The 16,238-nt window shown below is 40.7% G+C and overlaps 1 long non-coding RNA gene across 3 annotated transcripts in view; it reads right to left on the bottom strand.

The window, feature by feature from the left end:
- LOC148066477 (uncharacterized) overlaps nt 1-16,238 on the bottom strand; it is a 47,967-nt gene that overhangs the window by 5,595 nt on the left and 26,134 nt on the right. For all 3 annotated transcript variants that reach the window (XR_015713305.1, XR_015713306.1, XR_015713304.1), the window contains one exon: nt 11,088-11,151. This is a non-coding gene — a long non-coding RNA (uncharacterized LOC148066477). The remainder of the gene's footprint in view (nt 1-11,087; nt 11,152-16,238) is intronic.

The following is a 16,238-nucleotide window of genomic DNA, read 5'->3' as shown; positions in this document are numbered from 1 at the left end:
AATGATCAACGACTCATAGTGACTCAATTAAATCGTCATTTTATTGACTCGGATTCTTTTTAAAAATGTGTCATTTATTTGTATTTGAATGGCTTCATTATAAATAAATAGCAGTTACTGTGAGATGTTTTATTAACCGTCTTGATCATTGAAATCAACATCTGAAAAATGTGTGTTGCTCTTCACTGCATCATATAGAATCTCGAATAGTAACTTTTTTAGTCGTTTACATTCGTAACAATGGATTAAGGCTAATGAAAGGAAGCTACATGCCAGATTCTTAACGTCTGTTTTCTCGGAAAAAGCGCTTCTCCTTTCACGTATGGACGGCTCTGGAGTGATTCGATTTAGCGGAAGTTTCCTCATTGGGATCATATACATCATGCAAGGCTCTGTGACGCCCAGTCGTGGTGACAGGGATTAATCTAGATGAGTCCAGGGTGAGACAGTTGGAAGTGGTTTGCATCCCGCCGCCTCATCGTGTGTTACGTGACTGTAATTTTCAACGAAGACACACAGAACAAGTCGGCGTCAAGTCGGCGTGTATTGCTGATCCAACATTCGTTCTCTTTATTGACTCCATTTGTTGCCCCGTCACTGCTTCTTCCCAAAAAATACAGTCGGAAGACTCGGCGGAAAGTCGATTGTGCCCTCCGCCCGCGTCCCAAGAGCCTAACCCGTGATTTTGTATCAAGAGAGCTCACAAGTTAGGGTCTCAGGGAGCAGGTGAAGTACTGAGGAGTTGCAGACAGTTCCGGTGTGACGCCTTTCCTTTCTCGCTCCTGAACATACAAACATGCCGAGGAAAAAAAAGTCCCCAAAATCTGAGCAGAGGCTGCAACGAAGTAAAAGCTACCGAGGGATCCTGAGCCTCAGACGGAGGTTCGATTCTCCGTGTGACAATTTCTGATTCAAATCAAGAGGCTGGTTTCATGCACACAAAGACATGCAAAAGTACAAACATTCTTCCACGAACGCTGGCTAGATACCAGCAGACACCCGGCGACGGCGGCGAGTGAAATTAGAACGAGACAAAAGAAGACAAATGGCTGAATTCGTCAAAGCCGATCGAGTTAAATGATCCTCGTGGCGGCACCAGGAGACGAGCGGAGGCTGAGACAAACAAGGCTGGTCTGATCTAACGAGTCTTTGTGCAGGAAAAGGGAGAACCCCCCCCCAAGCCAAGCGGTCGGACTCGCTTCTTTGTCCTGTGGAATCGTCTGAGCATCAGTCTATATTCCTCTCCTCTGGGATGGCGGGACCAAGAACTCGTCTGTGTGCACTTGGCTGATAGATGTGGCTATGCAGCGTCTCGCTCTGACTGCAGAGGCAAACACTGGTCGCTCAGGTGTTTTACGTGAGCGCCTCACAGGGTCTGCGGCTGCTCTCTGCACGAGCGAGTGGAACACCACGTCCTCAAGTAACGCTTCGGAATAGAGGATCGTGCTCATGCTATCCCTAAATAACCCCTCCATTTACAAAGCTCGCACCTCAAAATGTAGACCCAGACAACTCTGGAAGTTTGGTGAAGTCGTCACCAAACTGTCGGAGGCGACACGCTTCACTCCACCACGAGAACAAGATGCATTTGTAGCCAACAATCCAGACTTAGCTTCCGATTAAAGCGTTCAGATTTGGCCTGTCAAGTAGTCAAACACAAACCGCTGCCCCCACCCCCTCCAACCTGTCCCCCCCCCCATCCCCATCCCCGCCACCCACCTCATAACTCCTCCCCCTCAGACTAAGAAAAAAAAAGAAGATACATCAGATAGATGTCTTTGGCTGTCTCCTTCTTTCCGGGGAAGGCCGGGCAAAGTGAAGGCTTCCGGAAATGAATTTGCAGCGTTCCGCGCGACGTGTTGGCTCACACGCCCGCCTCGTCTGTCTGCCGGCGTCTACGGCTTTTGTTATCCACCTCTGAACGATGAGCAAGAACAGAGAGAGAAAGAGTGCAGCGGTGGAAGAAAGTTTTAAAAAAAAAAAAAAAATGAAAAGGGAAGCTAGAAGGGGGGAGGGAGGGAGAGGCGTCTGCAGGAAGCTACACCCAGACGCAGGTCAATGAGGTGGGACGCCCCCCTCCCCGCCTCTCATCCCATCCAAGAGCATGCATTGTCAGCTCCATCTCAGCATCTTAGCCCCCCACCGCCTCCAGCACTCCTCCCTCCCTGCTCCAGACCCCCGCCATGTCGTGACACTGTCATCTACACCCTCCACGCTCATTCCTGCACCTCTCTGCTCCGCCGCCAACAAGAAAGGAAAAACAAAAAACACTTGCTTCTTCTTCTTCCAGCTTCTACTGCCGCCGCATCCCAACAACCATGCAACCCTCTCCTCCAATTGACCCCTCCAACCCCGGAGCCCTTGCCTCGACGCACCTTCAGCCCACCCCACGCCCCCACTCCCACCCCTCCTGTTACGGCAGGTTGGTACCTGTCTGCTTGTCTTGTCTGTTACTCCCTGTCTGCAGCTGCTTGCCCAAAGTGAGATACTGCAGCAGGAGTCTGCAGCGACAGCCCTCGCTCTTTCGCTCCCCTCTCTCTCTCACACACACCCTCCATCCAGCCTGTGCTGCTGAACGTGTTCCTCCCCAAGCTGATCAATTTCTTTGCTTTTCTGCCCGTGCAGAGGTTCACACACACACACACACACACACACACACACACACATGCACACACATGGATGCTCTGCAGGGAAGTGGAAGCCCTCAGAAGATGGTTCACTGTGTAAGCAGATGTGGAGACTAACAAAAAATGCAAATAAATAGACAAAGAAAAGATGCACAGACACAGCAAATCATCTCTAAAGCTGAAAAACAATCGTTCTTTTAGGAGAGAAAAACAACTCCTCAGCTAATCTTAGCTGATGTCACACAGAATAAATCGGCAACAAAGAAATGTCTTTACGTTTAAACATTTTAAACAAACTAAAGATCTGCAAAGCATCAGCCAAACAAATCCGTTGAGTTAAATAAGTCCATGTGAACGTGCATTTTAAAACCACTTCTGCTAACCGAGTAAGCTAAATAAAACCGTGCTAATATTTAACGTGACGTGCAAGAGAGCTACGAACGGAGGCCACGCTTAAACACACCGCGATAATTTGAATTAAACATGAAGGTTAATTGTTTTACAACCAAACTCAGTAATGGATCATTGTGATATGTCGAGATTAGAAGCTGTAGAATGTTAAAACTTTTAAAAACTGATAGAACGAACAAATAATGAGAATAAAAGTTAAGGCCGAGGATAAAAACGTGCCAGCTCATGTAAAGACAGAAAACACTTATCATGAAATGTAAAGGATGAGATGTGCCCAGGAAATAAACAATATATATATATATATATATATATATATATATATTGTTTAAATACAAGCCAGACAAAATCACTTAAACTAAAGTTTAAAGCTATTGTTTATTATCATTACATTTTATTTTTATAACTGACAATAAAATAAAGGCGAATGAATAAAAAATGTGATTTCAATTTAAAAAAAAGCAGAATTTTAACCTTCAATAATTCATTCACAGGACTATCAAAACATTAATAAGAATTACTGCAATCCATTTATTTTTTAATCAGTCATAAAATATATAATCTATTATAAATATATATATATATATATATATATATATATATATATATATATATATATAAACATTCAACGTAATTATTTTCATAAAGTCATAGTTCACCCAAAACTCAAATTTCACAAATGTTCTAGTCACGTTCATATTGACTAAATGTTTTAATCCGTCCGTTTTTGGAATTATAGGCAGAAATGTATGTTCATTTAATGGTAGTGAATGGGGCTCCATTTTGTCTGTGTAGCATGTTGTCCTTTTTTCATAAAAACAACAAGAGGGCATTACAGGAAGCAGTATAGAGTTATTTGGATGTTTTTTAAGAGCGTATTTTTGTACGAAGAAAATGCCCTGTTTGACAGTTATATGAACATATGTTTCTGAGTGACGTTTGGGTGAACTAACCCTTTTAAGACAATAGACATTTTTATTGACTTTTAAATATTTAATGGAATAATAAAATGAATCAAAATAAAAGACTCTGAAGTTGCCAGATGTGATTGTTTCTGGTTGTGAATGAAAAAATACAGTTTGAAGTTACAAACATTATGAATACATTAAGAGCGTATGTGCACTCGAACACAGGCTCAAGTGGTGGTTATTGAATTATTAGACCAAGCGTTTCACTCCCTCGGCGTGGATGAGATCCTGCCCTTGATGGCGGGTTCTAATCTCAGACTTTAATCACCTTCAACACCCCGGATAGATTAGGGTTATGACCCGGAGTGACATGGCGGGGGCAGGGAGAGAAATCTGCAAATGTTATCATTGATTGATCATGCCCTTTTAATCATAATGGAAACTGCAGCGAGCGCTGAAAAAATACGGCCGGGTCCGAAATCTGCCAATTCATTGCCGACCATCCCCATTAAAGATACCTTCCTGTTCCTGTTCGGGGGGGAAATCCACGGAAGCGCGGCGAGCCAAGAGACTTGCGGGAGTAAATCTCGTAGCCAATGTCAAAACCGTGGCCAGGTTGAAGTCTACAGGGGGAGGGAGGGTCCTCGCAGATTGGCTCGGTGATGGCGGCGGTGACGCAGAAGGGGGTTGGGAGTCGCTCTACTCTAAAGGCGGCAGGCGGCCGTATAGGTGATCAATCAGCTCCATTACAGCCGTGTCACTGCGGAGTCTGGAGCTTGTGCCGCATCCCGCCCATCACCCCCTCGCACACACACACACACACTCGTTTCTTTCACTGTCTAGACTCGAAATAGAAGCCATTAGAGTGATGAAAACGATAGAGAAGAGCAACTGCAGGAAAGTGGCAGACATCCCTTGCAGTTGTTGTTACATACCAACGCCAGCGGGCGCGCTGGGAATTGAGTCATGTAGGTATCTTATTCGCGTGTGATCGATCAATGGATACTAGAATATGTTGTGACAACGATAGGGGGATCAGGACGATATATAGGGCGCATGCACGGCGTCCGCGATGATTGATAAGCAGCAGGTTCATCGAGTTAAGACGAAATGATTTTAACGATGAAGCGGTTGAAAGACTGCGTTGTGAATTCAGAGATAAACATCAGACTTGGATTAGAAAAGGCAGAAATATGAGGCAGTAAGTAAGGAAAAAAAAAGTAAGGGAGGAGAGCAGAGGGTTCAGGGGGAGGAGGAAAATGTGATCCACAGCGACCTGCCAACTGGCCAGCCAGCCAGCAGGACATTAATGACGATCATGTCTTGTCACACTAGCTGTTGGTCCACTCAGCAGATCTTGCCCTTGTCCCTGCCCTTCTCCAATCAATGCCATTGATCTGTCCCAGGGGTCAAGGGGCGAGAGCGTATCAATAGGGGGAGAGTGGCTGATGCAGCAGGCGGAGAGGGGCTGACTCCAGACAGATCGATGACACCCCCAGTCTGCCATCGCCGTGTTATGATTATTCATTTGCCATTAACCTCAACACATTAAGGGAGTATGTTTTCCTGGGGACGGGACGGCGCTGGAGGCGACTTGTTTTGATGGACCACTGAGATTTGATGAGTCGGGGGGAAGTGAAATGCAGCAGACGTTTGGCCAGAAGTGATTGTCATCAGGCGACTTGTGACCGAGACTTCGCCGCGCGGTGATGTCGAGGCGAGCCAGCCAATGACGGCTCAGGGCAAACGATTGCATTCCTCGGTGCAAGCGTCTGGTTTTACAAGTCACTGTGATGAATGTCACCGACCACCAGACCGAAGTCTTTTGAAGGGACCACAAAAAAATGCTGAAAAATACCTCAAATGTATTACAAAGTGTCACTATCCCAAATAATGCAAATAGTAGGGACAAACATTGTATATTATTTGTTAATTGAGTCAATATTTTCGAGGAAAGGGGAAACTTAAGTCGTCAACGAAAGACAAGTTATCATTTTAATTTAACTAGTCATGAGAATATTAAAATAGTGTATTGAATAGATTTGTCAATACAATTTATACATGAAGGACACGTTAGGCCTTCAGTTTGCACTGGTCTGCTATACAGTTGCATCTTCTCAGGTCAGTGGCGTTATTTCCATCTTATATTTAGTCAACATCTGATTGTAGCAGAACCTTCATTCTCAATGTAACGTTCACAACAATGTAAATATTAGGAGTAACATGGGAACTGTGAATCGCTTAGAGTTCAGTATGTCCATGTAATGGTAATGTCCTCCAGTTCTACAATTTGAATAAATGTATTTTGAAATCCAAAACATTCCTTAAATTCCTTAACCTTAGTCTCTTAAACCTAAGTTTGTTATGGTCAGCTAAATTTACCGTTTGTCGGCTTAAGAAACTTTAGCAGTAGATAGCTTTTCTTACTCAAAACTTGGCTTTCTCAATTATTTACTTACTTGCAAATGAAGGGATGATGAGGTTTCAGGTTGTCAGTGTGAGATCCAAACGTGTCTAAGAGTCCGTATTTTAAAAAACCAAAGTAAACACAGTGGTTACTTCAAGGATGTCTTTCACCAAAACTCGATACCACTCTGGATTATTTTTGGCCAAGTTAGTGAGAAGTGGGATGATATGAAAACTTGAACGTTGCTTATTAAACTGAAGAACAGCGATCACTAGAATAAAGAACATTGAGCACGGCCGTGATGAGAAATGACAGAATTATATCGATGGTGGGAGGATGTTGAGAAGCCAAAAACTGTTTTTTAAACTTGCTTAAGTCCCAAAGAGGCCGTTTTAGCAGCTGGACAGAAAACAAATAGCTAAAACCACCCAGATCTAATCCCATAATTTATTTGTTCAACCATCCCATAAATGAAGACCCAGCTGGAACCAATGACTTTTAACTGCCTTGCAGGGGCAGCTGGCCAGAGCTGTGCTGAGGCAGCCGCTTTCTAAGCTGCAGTGCTTCACTCTTCACATCTGGAGGAACCATTAGGGTCCAGAGGTCACGCTAAAAAAAAATATAATTCCAAGACAAACTCAGCCAAGACACAACTCCACTGACCGTAACCATTATGAAAACTGAGCTCAACTATAGCGAGTTGACAGTTGGACCTATATATAGTCTCACCTGGAAGTCGAACAAACAATCTGACTGATTAAAATATCGCTTTTCATCACAATTATTGGATGTTGGTGACGTCACATGAAACTTATCATCATCTGGTGTTGATGTTAGGAAGTTGAGCAACAAGGTGTTGCAGAAATACATGTGGTGAACAGGGAAATGTTGGAGGTACAAAGTAAAAGAAGAAAAGATAGACAACCAGTGATGTTTATGGGTGTGATAAATGATGACATGATGATGATTGATGATGACATGAAGATGATAGGGATGGTGTGCAAGGTAGGCTATGGAGGAAAAAGCAAACTTTCCCGGGAAAACAAATAAGAAGACAAGAAGTATAATTTGCTGAGGAGGTTGAAGATGCAACTAGTTTAGCACTTAAATAAGAGCCATTCACTCTTACAGTTCAATTTTATTTTAAAAATCTGTTTAAATTGGTTTGAAATTATACAAAATAGAAATTAATTTAGATTGAGGATAACGTACACATTTATTCAAATAGATTTGCTGGTTTTGTTTTATTTACTTGAAACAGCAGTTTGTTATCACAAGAAAACAAAACACTAACATGCTCAACGTTGCAAAGCAACAATTAATCGCATATAAATGATAAACATTTGCGTAACATCAATGCATCATGTCGACATGTTGAGAGGCGAGTACATGAATACGCTGGAGAATCTGACCAAGGAGAAATTGGATTTGTCAGGATCATGTAGAAGAAACCTGTTTTATGACGACGACTTTGTTTGCTGTGGGCGGGGGGAGGACGGGAGGAAGGTGTTTGTATCACTCGAAATATAATCAATCTAAAAAGAGCTGATTCCAATTAAGCCCGATCAATGTCCCTGTTAAAAAGCAAAAGGTAAGGGCTTTACAAGGATGTGCTGGGCTCATGCTCAGGATAAACTCACTATTTATTCTGAAAATCTAATCAATGCCACATCCTTTGAAAATGTATCAGCCTCAATAAGCTTAGCCTTGGGGTAGCTTTATTTTATTACACAAAACAGCAGTTAAAGGACATTTTTTAACAGAGGTTAATTCATCTGAACTACACCAACAATAATAATTACGGGTACATGCAAATATTTCTAACCATTGTATGGTGTCTTTGTCAAACATGTTTGTGTTAATCTGTCCGTGCATGTTTAATTCCTTCAGTCATTTGTCTGAGATGCAAGTAACAGGTTATGACCATGTTCTATGATATGACTACTCATAATGCACAACACAGAACTGATAATCCCTCCAAAAGATTTGTTCCCAGCATAGAGGCAGCCTAAAGTTTGCCTGCATTAAAGCTCACAACTACTTCACTGCGGTTATGATCCGCACTGTTCTGTGGTCAGATCCTTTAAAAAAAAATAACAAGAGCAAACAAATATGAGCTGGCGGGTGGTTGGATACACTGAAATACTTTTGCCAGTCAAGATAACATTTTAGATGTGTTTTATTCCTCTATTGAAACTATGATTACTCATTCTGTTACTTTCCAAAGGGACATTAAATGAGCATCACCTACAAGTCAAAACCAAAGAGTTGAAATTGAATCCATTTATTTTTATGATTCATCAGCTATTTAGAACAAACAAGAGTAAAAAGGCATTTAAATGTTTGTGTTGTTTAAACTGATTTAATTCAATAGCCAGCCATTTAGTGTGTAGCAAAAATGTAAAAAAAACATCAAATCTTTTTGTTACCAGAATGAAAAAAAATGGAGGCTGGACTCCCTGAAAGCAAGGAGCTAACAGGATAAATGACGCCGGCTGAGGAAAGGTGGTCCCTACAGCCTTGACCCTGAACGCAGCAAAAGCTGTCTCATCCATCATACGTGAAACAGAAACACTGTCAGGATGATAAAGAACTGCGGCAGAAATTACAGCAAAGCTCTCAGATCAAGCCGCATTTTACGTCAAGTCGTCCTGACGAGTCGCAAACTGTTGTAAATACGAAACTCGGCCATTCTTCACCTGCGGCTTTACGCCAGACAGAGATGAAGTCAGATACATTCACCAGAGTGGACAAGTCTACAGTAAACAGAGCGTTGAATGTCGCTGAGGTCAGCTTTAATCTGAAATTAGACCTTCTCACACACATGCCCATTGTACAACTGCATAAAATACATCACAGAGATGACATATTAAGTATAAACAGTTCGTTGTTTCCACACAGGGAAACCTGGAATACACTTTTAACCATCATTTGCAACAATATTTATTTATAGAATTTAAAATCAATGCCAATAAATGTAACCACACAAAGTGTTTTCTTCATCCACGTAGATCTCGAAGTCTATCTTATTTTCCAGGACAGATTACTAAACACCAGAAGAACAAATTACACAGCCTTAACTTCGTAACATTCTTTTCAATCTAATTCTTAGGCCTAATGCAGCTGATCTTGAACCATAACACTGAGCCAATACGAGGTGACAGAAGGTATTGAGGTGAAACCACATTCATGCACTTGATAACTGAGCCGTTTTTCTTTTATTGATTTTGGATAAAAAGATCTAATGGATATAATAACCAATCCTTGTCTTTGTACATAACGTATGAAAATAAATAACAGATGTCCTTGTGTTTATGTTCTTGTGTGGCAGTCTTTACTAATAAAATCACATACTATAGAAGTCTTTTTTTGATATTCTTTAGACTGGGATTTTACTGGAGTGGATGCGTTTTTGTAATATGACTACATGGTGATGCATGTAATGTGGCTAATAGGTCAAGGTTAAGTAAATAAATAAAAAGAAGGAAGTAATGACCAATCATATGAGCTACCAGGTACACAGGAGGTTCATTTAGAAACTATTTTGCATCAGTTAATTATGTCTGCCATCACTTTTGAAGTGATTTGTAAACTCGGAGAAAGAAGGCAAACCCTGGACTGACAAAGACAACTGCTGCAGTGTTTGTGTTGGTGATGAAGGGACGCGGTAATGCCGTCGATACAGTGCGGTTACTGGGACTGAGCACAAGGCATTATGTCTAAAAATACAGCCCATCCTTTGATCCTCGGCAGGCAGGATGACCAAGGTGAAAGGTCTTCGGTGAAACCTGAACCCAGGCCTGGTCCATTACCGCGACACCGAGACGGCGTACAGTGATGATCAAAAGAGAAAGTCGATCCTGATCGTGCCGAAATACAACAACGCTCTGGGCAGAGTGATGTCATACGTGTGCTCCAAGGAAAGCTAGAAGGTTGTACAGTTAACTCCCAGGGTATAATTCTAAACCATACAACCTACTACCTCAACCCGGATGCACACATTGTCATAATTTTATGACAATACAAAACAGAAAAAACAAAACAAGTCCGACGTTCACACCACGATGACAAAGACCCACAGAAGCGAGCTTGCGATGTCAGATATGCCACAAGATCGGATCTACGGGTTTGTGCCAAATGGTTCAAGTCAAAGTATCAAAAAAATAAAACAAATAATGAATAAAAAACATCAGTTTGGTTCAATAGTGAGACGGAGTAGTGTGTAGTAGTGCTTAATAACATAATAATCACAGAATATAGATTCATTATGGGACCTAAACATCTGTTTCATTGATACTTTTCCTTCAATTTCTAGGCCAAGGCATGTATCAACATCCAACTTCAGTAGTTTCTGGCAACATAAATATACCTCACTATAAGAAACTTAAGATAAAAGAGAAAGAAACCTCATGTGGTAAGAAATTGACTTCATGTACTTCTTACATTTAAAATCTCTTAGTTAGTTCGTGTGTAATAAAAAACAAAGATCCTTTTTTTTCTGCAGTAGACTTTGATCCATTACTGAGTAATAATCAAGACACAGCTCATAAACGTCACGACGCCTTCAAATGCTGGGTTTGCAAAACAACTATTGGAATCGAGCTGGTGAATGTCATGAGTGTCAGGAATTCTCAGAGCTCAGTTGGCATTTACAGAAACTGCAGGAGGCTTTGTCGAGAATCAACCCGAAATGAAAGTTCATGCAACAGATGGTGAGGCGACTGTGTTGTAACTTACCCTTCATAGTTGTGTCTTTCACAAAGTAGGAAGCTGGACCGGGTCAAATTTGGGGTTCAGATCCCTAAACACAGGAAAAGAGTTGTCAGTGATATGACTCGAGGAGCTGCTCCTCAAATTCAAGGAACTTTAGTGAAGCATTATATTACAGAACAAGTCCAAAACTGCTCCGACAGGCTCGTGATTATTTAAACAAATACGCCGCCGCTGAAGTTGCCAGAAAATATCTTTCGGTATTAAAAAAGTATTTGACGTTAAGGATAAAACATGTTGTCGATCGTAATTCTTTTCATTCGCCAGAACGGTCCGCGGTGCCGGCCAGCAGAACTGTGGTGGTGGTGAGAGGTTAACAGAACTTATCCAAGCCTGCAGAACCAGAGACAGAGAGAGATGCCAGTGTAATCAAGCATGCCACGGTCGGCGACCATCGCCGGTGCCAGAGAGCCACGAACAACAGACAACGGCCGCAGTGCGACAAAGCCAAGCCAAAAGTCCGAAGAGAGTAAAAAAAAATGCCACTTACCCGACTTCTACTGAAATTTCTTAACTATTTTTCTCGAGTTACGATATCGACAAGACGGGAAACAAAGCGCCGAACGCTGTTTGCTAAGTTTAAAAGAGGAACGAGAAGACAAATCTGAGCACATGAGGCGATTCGAGTTCATTTCAGCAACGTGCTGTCCGCCATTTTCTCCTCTCCAAGCTAGAGAGGATAGAAGCTGGATAAAACTGTTCACTGGCATCTTAAAAAAAAAGTTCCCCCCCTTTTCTCCCTCTGTGTGTCTTTTCTCTCTCTCTCTATCTCGCCTGGCACTTTTACAAAACCCTGGCTGGAAAGATCACATGATTTCCTACCAGAGAGCCACAGCGTACCCACTAAGAATTCTGCTGACATTGTGAAGACATCTTTTGTCTAAATTGAAATGCTAGCTCGCTCGCCCCCCCTTCCAAAAAAATCTGCCACCACCTGGGAGGTTGGGGTGGGCAAGGGGTCCTGTTAGGAGTCATGGCAACGTCTACCTGGCAAGCTGCCGAGCCGTAAAGGAGGGAAGAAGTAGGGGCTAATGTGGTGTTGAGCAAGAATGCTCGCTGCCTTCCAAAGTCAACTCTATGGGCTGCTGGTTTCTTAGAATTTCCCAGAATAAGCCAAAATCATTTTGACAGTGTTATAAAAAAATAATACACAACAGAGACATTTGCACGTGGATGGAAATATGTCTGGGAAGTATAGTTGTTTTGATTTATTTAAAGGAGCTTCCTATTGCGATTATATTTTTAACAGATCTTTTCTAAAAGCAGAAATAGAATGCTTAATATACAGATCAAAATAAGAGATGATAATAACATTTTGCCTCCATTTTCTAGTTCAAATTATGTGTTTCATACATTACTCAACGTAATCCAATTATTTCATAGTTGCTCTTGATTTTTCTAAAAGAGAATATTTATTTCTAAAGGAAACCAAACTTCAAAACATGACCCTTCTAACACTTTACACATGATGAGTCACACACTGTGTATCTGCATTTTGTGTAACCTAAATTCCACTTTGAGGCATCAACACAGAACATTCCAACAAGACGCAGACACAATCACGGTTGGTTACAGTAACAAAGGCAGGATCGCGGCTGCTGTGACTCAGTGAGGAACAGGGGAACTACAAGACAGGGGATGAAAAGAGCCTGCAGCGTGGAACATTCCAGCTCATGATGAACTGTGCTCATGAGGAAACAATTAATATAAGAGTCCTAATCATACTGTTTGATATTTGTGTTAACATCTCAGCGTGAGCCAGGAGTTTTCTCATTCATTATGTACCTTACTCTTGAGCAAAATGCAACAAAATTTCATTTCTGTATGCACTTGTGGATACTTAAATTACAATAAAGTAATTCTAAGTATATGTCTATGTCTAAGTCTAAGCATTAAAACACCACATACTTCAAATATTTTCTAAATTAACTTCTGATTGACTTGTTATCCCCAGGAAAGTTACGTCTAAACAACACTTTTTTTTAAGCCCATGTTTGTACCCCGATAATAATGCAATACTTGCTGATGGTTAAATGAAACGAAGATATATTTTAAATATTATAGGAAGGAAAATGGAGTTCATACAGTGAGTAGATGACGGAATAAATACAGCTACGATGTGACCTTATTAAAAAGGGGGAAAAGGGGGGTTTTGAGGCAAATGTTTGAAAATAGGGTTATTTAATAAAAATGTTGTGATCTCTAACAATGTCATATTAAATAATAAACATCCAACATCAAAGTATATGTTACATATAAGCTTGAGAAAATGTGTAATTAGAAGATTTTTGTGAGATTTAGACTGGAGAAAACCACCGTGCTCTTGAACCTTCATGTACGAGGGACATCACATCTGTGCTCAGCTCAATATGTGTTTAGGATTCACATTTGGCTCCAAGTCTTAGCAGACGAGAATAATTGGTTGGTGTCTGTCTTTGTGTCTCTCTGCTATGGTCTAATGACCTTTTCTGGATTGTCTAACCCCTCACATGAGACCTCCAGTGACCCATGACCCTGGCTAGCCGAGATCATGTGCCAGACACCAAATGAAAATCAACATTGAGATTTATACCCAGCAGACAACGTAATGAGATTTGGCGAGGGAGCTTTTCATTCTTTTGTTTAAGATTTGAAATCAATTGCAGCCTAAATTGTGCTGAAAATTTTTATCCAGACATGCACTTGATTTTGGCAACGTTTAATAAACAAGAATCCATCGAGCTCGTCGTCTAGTCTAATCACCATTAAACAGATTCAGCCTAAACCGTTTCGTATCCCCCCCACTGATCTCTGGGGTCAATTCATATCCTAAAAGGCAGGAGGCTAAGGTCAAAGTTCAAATGAGAATGGGGGGTTTAGGCGCAAAGCACTTCCCTTGGGGATGTGACGTACCAACACACACCAGACGGGGGAAAGGGGTCATATAGACGCTTCGGTTAATCTCTAGTTAGAGATGACCAGACGTAAAACTCAAGCTTTTATCTATAACCCCTATAAATAAATAAACAATGAATGCATTTATTGTACAAAAAAATAATAATTTGGCTGTTTTTTGTTTTTTTTATAATTTTGCTGATCAGTCAAGTCAGAATAAAAAGGTCTAACTGTCAATATAAAGTCTTATATAAGTAGGAAAGTGCTATTTTTGGCTCTCACACTCATCTGTGTTTGTTAGATTTGCCTGAAGCCATGACAGACAAACAGTCAGCAGGTTAATCCACACTGAGGTTTATACAGAAATGTGAGATGTGCCCATCCGCCCAGTTTCATTATGCGCTTTCCCTTTTCCAAGGATGAAATAACTGTAAAAACAAGCAGTGAAACTCGCTATTTGGCAAGCAGTGCTTTCAAAACCCTGTTTCCATATTGGTAGAAAAGAAGTTGGCAGTGAGAAGCTGCACACAGGAATTACAGGAGTTCTGACTCCCCTCATCAGAGGCCTCCCCTCACTCTTGCCTCGGATGAACCCTTTAAACTCAAAGCTTGTGTCACAAAGAAAACAAAAGTCTAATATTCCACATTCTTCAACCCGTGCAATATGAGGTCCAACTGCTTAAACTGATATAGACAAGGTTTTCCTTGAAGTGACGAGAAAAAACGAAAATGTTTATAATGGATGAACTAATAAACAGATTGTGGCGAAATCATCTGATTACTTCCAAAGTAGTTTTTTAATATTCTTTATAAAAAAAGACCAAAAACATAATTAATGATGTTAAAATGTCATATTTGATTATATTCTGACCCATTTCCTTTGACAAGAATACTGGCTCCAGAATGATTGCGACACATAACTCTGAGTTTCCAACAAACAGTTCATGTTACCAGCTTCTTACTAACTCTTTCAACATCAAGTGTGCAGAATATTGAAGTTTGCTTCGAAAAACCAATTATAAAGCAACAAACCTTAAACATGTGGTCATGTCTAAAGAATCAGAAAAGGTTTTTTATTTCAACTTTTACTCAAAAAATAAGTGTGTTTTACGACTATTATTGTGAATCATAATATCGTGCATTTACATTTTTTACAATATTGAAGTACTACAATTATTTTAAGGAATATTACCTGTTTCATGAGTTAGTGGTAGCAGTGTAGTTACACTGGGTTAAAATAAAAACCTTTGACTGTATATGAAGAAATGTTTTGTTTTGAATAAGATGACAGAAATATTCAATTCCTCAGGTATGCATAAAAAAATTATCAAAATTAAAAGGAGCTCAACACTTAATGAAAGAGGACTTCAAGATATTGTGTAGACAATACAAATAATCTGGGTTGAGAAGAGAATCAAGTGTCAACAGATTTACACTAATCTCTTTAAAATTGTACGCATATTGTTCCATTCAGGGTAATCTGGGTGTTATGTTCCTTTAAAAGCCAGCGGAGCTTTGTTGTCTCAGCCAGGCGGGGCGATGACTTTGCCTGACCCACCTGTCTGTTGATCCGGCTGCCTAGCACCAGACTCGCTGCCGAGAACTTCAATTGCTTATTGGCTGCGGCAGACTTTCCAGCAGCCAACCAGCGTCCGAGGAGGGATGGATGGAGGGCAGGAATCAGACGGAGCTGCGCAGAGACAACCGAACCTCACACATGGGCTCGACAAAAGCACTTGAGGGAATATTTTGGTCAAATATTTATCTCAATTTTCTCCATTCATCAACCTAATTACTTTTTAAATGGTTTTTTATAGTAAATCAAATTCATGTGTTGAAAAACAGATTGAAATGTTATTTTGGAAAAACTATTAAACCGACTGACTTGAATATTATTTTCATTCAGCTAATTTAGTTTGTGTTACTACCAGAAGGTGTCGGATATATTCACGCGTAAACCCATCCAAAGAAATTCCTCTGACCTAGATTCATTTTATATATATCTTGTCGATAACTTGTTATGCGAGTCCTTTTAGACAATGGTTGTCACTTAATATCATCAAAGTGAAAAGCTAATTACTAGTTTTGTGTGATTGACAAAAGTGAATCAAAGTAATCTTTTATGGAAAAAAATGTTTCCATTTATTTTTTCAATAGCATCAAAGCTTTTAATCTGGGAGGTCAATAGCAAATCATTGTGGATGATGAACGATGATACACTGGTAAAGGTTTCAGGTTAACATT

The sequence above is a fragment of the Callionymus lyra genome, chromosome 14, assembly GCF_982586985.1.
Source record: "Callionymus lyra chromosome 14, fCalLyr1.hap1.1, whole genome shotgun sequence".
NCBI classification, from domain to species: domain Eukaryota; kingdom Metazoa; phylum Chordata; class Actinopteri; order Syngnathiformes; family Callionymidae; genus Callionymus; species Callionymus lyra.
Note: the sequence above shows the minus strand (reverse complement) of the source record. Positions and strands in the feature narration are given on the sequence as shown.